Below are 7,801 nucleotides of genomic sequence, written 5' to 3'. Positions count from 1 at the left end.
ACCACTAAAAATAACCCATGGTTTTCTGGAAATCTTAAATTAGTATACTATGGAGTGCATTAATCCTCAATGTTGAATGCAAACTCATAGACAAGTAAATTTTGGCTCAAAATGGTCTTAATATATTTCTCTTTCACCAAAAGTTTCATTTCTGCCAATTTGTTGGTTAGTTTAGGTAAACAATGACATCAATTGCACTATTTTTTTCCGAGTAGGCCTACTTTCACATTCGTTCTAAATTGGAGGGAGTAATTGGTGGTCTGACACCTCAAACCACGTGTTTTCTACTGTTGACAATTATTTCAAGGCTTCATTTTAATGTTTCATATGGTCATTTTGTGTATATCAGGTACCAATTGTTTCGATTTTAAGGTTCTCCACCATGTAATATACCTGACTTAGGTTTGGGGGACTAAAGACAAGTATAAAATATAAATAAACGAAGAGCTCTCAAATTACATCCTTTTACTTTGGATTCAAACACAAAAAGAGGCTGATACAAGTACTAATCACAACAATGATGGACAAGGCAATACAGTTCCGGAAAATACGGATTCAACATACAGATATACAACATGATCCTTTCCATGCTAGTTAACTCGAAATACAGATTCCAACTACAAGTAGATTAACGTCACGTATTGACGAATATATGTTAAATTTCTACATTGAGAACAAGTTCAATACTTAATTTATGATTGAAGAAGTGACGCGTTTTCCCCATGGTATGCATTACTGTAGCAACCTTCCGGAAGCACCTCCAAATTGCGTATATATATCTCTGTGTACTACAACATTCTAGAGATGTATCTTCTATTAGATTGTCTTGATATGAGGTAACATCCTTTTTTTTAATTGCAAAAAGTACTAGTCTATTCAGATTAGAATTTATTTAGTTCATTGATGCATATAACCTATACTTGTATAAGGCTAGATGTATTTTAATGGGAATCACCAGCCCTGTAGTCACCACTTTTTTGTTGACCTATTCATTTTCTGTAAATTTGCGGTTTATAAAATCTATTCGAAACACTTAGGTTATTCGAAACACTTATGTTTTTTTACCTAAAGGCATAAATTGCCTAAGCCTGATTTGGTAAAACCTTTCGGAATTTTCTGATTTTACTGCTCGTCAACTTTGAAAATGATTTGGCCTTCTAAGTGTTTTGATTCGAGCGTCACTGATGATTCTTATGTAGACGAAACGCACATCTGGCGACTTAAATTATAAGCCTCGAATCTTTGATAATTTTTGTTAGCTTCCTTTTGGTCATACCGATCCTTAAGATTTCCAGTATTTATAAATCCAGGGCATTACATTTTTCGGTTTTTAAATTTATATATCTGTTTTCATTTACACTATGTATAATATTAATTGCGTAATTATTTTAAAACGTATGTTGCAAAAACCTCATACCATGGCTTTTTGCAATTATGGACGGTCAAATAGAGGCCGAAGATACAAAAATCAATCTTGATATTACAGTTTGGGAGAAGGCCAAATGCTATAATAAGTTTCAACGAAAGGGTAGTTGATGTAAGAGTTAAACCTCAAAAGGACACTTTTCCGGAGGAAGTTTCTATCGGTTTATAAAAGTTTTATCAACACATGGGAACACACGGAAAACATAAAAATAATATCATGGCTCTATCAATTCATTTATTTGTCACGTGCTTCACATGCTCTGTGTTGATTGTTTATCAATGTTACGATCAAGTAAACTTTGGCAACAAACTCGAAAGTTAATTAAAACCAAGTGTTCAAAGAACAATTGACGGTCTCTATTATACCCCACGCAACGAGTTGCGGAGGATATAATGTTTTTGACCCGTCCTTCCGTCTGTCCGTCCGTCTGTCTGTCCGTCCGTCTGTCCGTCCGTCAGTCCGTCAGTCCTGTTTCTTGTCATCGCAACTTTTCTCAAACCACACAACAGAATTTCACGAAATCTTTTTAGATAATAAGGACATACTATGTAGTTTTGCATATCGACAGGAAATTACGATTTAATTCTTTTTCTATGAGTTACGCCCCTTTGAACTTATTTACTTTAATGTACTACTGCAACAGTTTGTCATCTCAACTCCTCTCAAACCACACAACAGAATTTCATGAAATCTTTTCAGATAATAAGGACATACTACATAGATGTGCATATCGACAGGAAATTACGATTCAATTTTTTTTCCAGGAGTTACGCCCCTTTGAACTTATTTGCCCAATATATTACTGCAACCTTTTGTCATCGCAACTCCTCTCAAACCACACAACAGAATTTCATGAAACCTTTTCAGATAATAAGAACATACTACGTAGATGTGCATATCGACAGGAAATTACGATTCAATTTTTTTCCAGGAGTAACGCCCCTTTGAACTTATTTGCCCAATATACTACTGCAAACTTTTGTCATCGCAACTCCTCTCAAACCACACAACAGAATTTCATGAAACCTTTTCAGATAATAAGGACATACTACGTAGATGTGCGTATCGACAGGAAATTATGATTCAATTTTTTTTCCAGGAATTACGCCCCTTTGAACTTATTTGCCCAATATACTACTGCAACCTTTTGTCATCGCAACTCCTCTCAAACCACACTACAGAATTTCATGAAACTGTGTAGATAATAAGGACATACTATGTAGATGTGCATATTGACAGGAAATTATGATTCAATTTTTTTTTCTGATACAATTTTTTTTTCTTACACTTATTTTATTTCTCCAATGACAATGCGGGGACGTTGGGTATGTGAGCGCGCTCACTGAGGTTCTTTCATTACATATGATTGATTGGAAATATTCACATCCTGTTAAAAATGTCAATTTTGGTGACAGATTATAGATAATAAATTAAAGTTGATTCTAAAAATATATGGTTTCTCAATACTTTTGCTTCAAATAAGGGAGATAATTAGCTACTTCCTGTTTTCAAAATTCACTTCCTGTTACACTTAATTGAACCTTCACACTGATTCCAAAAATATAAAGTTCTAGTAATTTTCACATGAAACTAATGCAAAAATGGCTACTTCTGGTTTACAAAAGGTCACTTCCGGTTGACTTTCTTCAAGGTCATATGTCTGAAACTCAATGTGAAAGACATCATGACCTTATCGTGTACCAATAAGAAGTTCTACAAATGGTCAAAATCTAGAACGTCAAATTCACATTTGACCTTGACATCCATTTCAAGATTAAAAAGCAAGGACCTCAAATCAGAAGAGCCTAGGTCTCTTCTATACATTGTTAATGAGTTATATGACCATACAGCTTATTTAAAATAGAATAGGCGAAAAAACTCTCCTTAAATGTCAACGTACCCTTTCAATCAAAATAAAAGACCTTAGGTCTCTATGACTTAAGGTTTATGAGTTACTATAACATTTCACTGATATTAAACAAAGAAGAGGAAATAACTCTCATACGGAACGCTTTGGTAAAAAAAAACGTAACATTCTGAGGATATAACGAGAAATTTGGAAAAATAAATTTGTCGCTTTCCTTTACAGTTGCAAAGGAGAAGTCATAACAAGGAAAACAGTGTTCGGGGAGATAACTCTTACAAAGTAAAGTTTTCGGTTAAACAGGGTCAGTTTCAAAAGTGTATAAACTGTATAATATCATATACAAAATATTTAAGCAACATCTTTTGAAACATCTATACAGAGAAAGAAAAAAATTAGGCGGAAGAAAAAAAAAGATTAAAAACCAGTTGTTCAGGGAACAATTGATAGTCTTTCCACCTAAAACCATGTAATTCGATATGAAAATAAAAGAATCGAGTTGAAAATGTCATTTCCAGTGTCTGATGATAGCTAACTGTACGCTGATTCCAAAATTATATGGTTTCTATACACTTTTGTTTGAAATAAGGGAGATAATTTGTTACTTCCGGTTTTTAAATGTCACTCCCGGTGTAATATAATAGTTTTTTGACTGATTCCAAAAATATATGGTTTTCTATATTTGTACATTGAATCAGTACAAAAAATAGTTACTTCCAGTTCACACAAGGTCATTTCTGGTTATCTTTTTCAAGGTCATATGGCTTGCAACCTAAGGGCTCTATCATTATCATGTATAAGTATAAAGTTAAAGCAAATGTCAAACTCTAGAACGTCAAATTTACATGTGACTTTGACCTAAATATCAAGGTCATAAAGTAAAGACCTCAAATCAAAAGACCCTAGGTCTCTACTATATATGAGTTATACCACCATATGGCTAGTTTTAGATATGAGAGAGGACAAAATTCCTATTTAATGTCAACGTACTCATTCAACCAAAATTTATGTGTAACAACATGTCGCATATAACAATTTAGTAAAAATATTTTGTTGATATCTTATACGGTTTCTGATGAGAAGCTATAAAAAGCCAAAGTCAAAATTCAAAACATGACATTGACCTTTGACCTTGACCTTTTTTTTTCTTTTTTGGTGGACCCTGGACCTTAAATTCAAAGACCCTATGTCTCTATCACTTATGGTTTACCAGTTACAGATACATTTCACAAATGTCAAATACATAAGCGGAAATAACTCTCATATGGAATATTTGGATTGCTTCGATCAAATTTCTCAAATTATCCTGAGGATGTAATGAGCAATTTGGATAAAAAAATTTGTCGGTTTTTTACGGTTGCAAAGAAGTTGTCGTACCAGTGTTCCGTGAGATAAAGTTGTCGGTTAAGCGGTGTCACATTCAAAAGCACATTAACTGTTTGATATCATATACAAAATATATAGGCGACAGCATGTGAAAGAAACAAACAGCACACAAATAAATTTAGCTGAAGAAAAAAAATAATAATTAAAAACCAATTGTTCTCTAATTCTTTCCACATTAAATTGCTAAATAATTGATAAGAAGCTAAGCTGCAGTTTACTCAAATTTACTATTGGTGTCCAATCACAGGTTTCTTCAGACTGATTAAAAAAATCTGGGAACAGTATATCTAACGGGAAATGAATCTGATACGCTTTTCAGTATAAAATTGATAAAATCTCGGACTCCCCGAGACTTCCTGAGATTTACGGATCTTGGTAGCGTCTGATTGAAAAAATATCAGAACTGCTCAACAAATAAACCACATAACTCTAACTATAAATAAAAACAAGTTTTATCATTTTGTAGATATATTTTGTCATATAAAATTATGTTCCTGAAAAAATACATGGTTTCTATATAATTTGTCTCAAATAAGGGAGATAAATTGCTACTTCCGGTTTAGTAAATGTCACTTCTAGTCTCGTATGATAGCTTTAGTCACACTGATTCCAAAAATATATTGTTTCTATATACTTTTGCTTGAAATAAGGGAGATAAATTGCAACTTCCGATTTAAAAATTTCACTTTCGGTACCATCTGATAGGTTACTTCACACTGATTCCAAAAAAATATGGTTCTAGGTCATTTTAAATTAAATCAGCGCAGGGAACGGCTACTTCTGGTTTAAAAAAAAGGTCACTTCCGACTTCCTTTTTCAAGGTTATATATTTCCCATCCTAATGCAGGAGACCCCATAGCTTCATCATGTTTACATATGACATTAATGCAAAGGTCACAATCTAGAACATCAAATATACCTTTGACCTTAACCTAAATTTCAAGTCATCAAGCAAGGACCTCAAATCAAAAGACCCTAGGTCTTTACTATATATGGTTAATAATTTATATCACAATGCAGCTAATTTTAGATTTAAGAGGGGAGAAAACAACTCCTATTAAATGTCAACGTACCCTTTCAACCCAAAATTTTTGTTTTGCGACATGTCGCAACTAACAATTTTGTAATATATTTTGTTGATATCTTATACAGTTTTTGAGGCAAAGCAAAAATTAGCCAAAATCAAAATTTAGAATATGACCTTGACCTTATTTTCATTTTGGTGGACCAAAGACCTCAAATCAAAAGACCCTAGGTCCCTAGCACTTATGGTTGATGAGTTACTATTACATTTCACTTATATCAAAGGGAAAAAAACTCTCATATGAAGTCTCCTGATCGCTTCGACCAAAATATTTTTTGACATCCCGAGGATTAAATGAGCAATTTGGTAAAATAATTTTGTCGGTTTCTTTTACGGTTGCGAAGGAGTAGCAATAACAAGGGAAACAGTGTTTGGGGAGATAAACTCTTACAAGAAAAAGTGTTCGGTTAAACGGTGTCATTTTAAAAAGCGTATAAACTGTTCGATATCATATACTAAATATCTAAGCAACATCTTGCGAAACAAAATCTTCTTGTAAGAACTAAAAGTAGCGGAAGAAAAAAAAAAGAAAAATTATAATCAGAACAAAATCAATAGGTATTCCACGGAAAAGTGGAAAGACCTAATAATCAGAACAAAAGCAAAAGGTCTTTCCACGGAAAAGTGGAAAGACCTAATTAGCTTGCGATCAACGATCACTGAAATAAATATGTCGATAATACGTTATAGATTCGTAATACATATAAAAAAAAACGTGCATACAGGACTTAGTTTCATATATATGCATGCTTTGGTCAATAATTTCGATAACATTAAAATTACAAAAAGAATAAATCCCAGTGCACTTGAGATTCGGGATATTACCGAAACTAAAAAATATAAAAAATAATGAGATGTGGTATGATTGCCAATGAGACAACTATCCACCAAAGTTCAAAGAGTGGATGTTAGCGATCACTGTGAAAGCACTTCTATTTGTTTTGGTACCAATTTTCGTGGTTTTGGTGGATGGCTGTATCCACGAGTTTAAGTGTCCAACAAAACATAACAACTGTTGTCCAATTCCAGACATGGAAAAATCCCCATGTAGGGTTGACTACATGGATACGGGCATATATTCTAGAGAATACATCGAATATCAGTCGACGCACTATGAACAAAAAATCTATACAACTTCTGTTTTAGGCCAGATTTTACACATTTAATCTTTTAAAAACCTAAACTGTACGACCTTTAACCTTTTAATTCTCATGAAAAATAAGTTTTGATTGATGAAAGTAAGATTTCTGGTAGGATGCTATCTACCGAAGTTCAAATGAATTGGATGTAAGCAATTACTATAGTAAAGGCAACCGTACGGCCTTCAACAATGAGAAAACCCATACCGTATAGTCGGCTATAAAAAGGCCCCGTCATGAAAAATATGAAACAATTCAATTGAGAATACCAACGGCCTAATCTATAATAAAACAATTTACGAAAAACAAATATGACAGACATGAACCAACGACAACCACTGAACTACACCCTCCTTATTGGGACAGGCACATAAAGAATGTGGCGGGGTTAAACATGTTTGTGAGCGTTCTACCCTCTCCTAACCTGGCACAGTGGTATAACAGTACAACATAGGAACAAACTATGAAAATCAGTTGAAAAGGGTTTAACTCATCAGATCGATACAAATCAGAAAACATCTAACGAAACAGACCGGATGATGCAGCGTATCTATACATCCCATAACAAAAATGACACTAAGTAAAGATCTGAGAGTACTCGCAGTTACTGACAGCAAGTTCAAAGTCAATAACATCTAATGAAAAAATCATGTATCTAAGACTAAATAAAATTATAAATCAGTACAAATACAACATCCAATTGATTTAGTGAAAGACGTCATTTACAGGCAGAGAAAAACATGACCTTGTGCAATGCCAAAATATGACTGTCAACCGAATCAAAAGGATCATCAAAAGTACGTAATTTATCTAAAACATCCAAAGAATTTTTTACAATCCAAAATATAGTTAATTCCACCAAGTCTGCTTCATATATTTTTTTCCCCGAAATTGACACAGAT

This window comes from Mytilus californianus, unplaced genomic scaffold (genome assembly GCF_021869535.1).
Source record: "Mytilus californianus isolate M0D057914Y unplaced genomic scaffold, xbMytCali1.0.p SCAF_15, whole genome shotgun sequence".
NCBI lineage: Eukaryota > Metazoa > Mollusca > Bivalvia > Mytilida > Mytilidae > Mytilus > Mytilus californianus.
The sequence above is the reverse complement of the archived record's forward strand: the minus strand, read 5'-3'. Positions refer to the sequence as shown.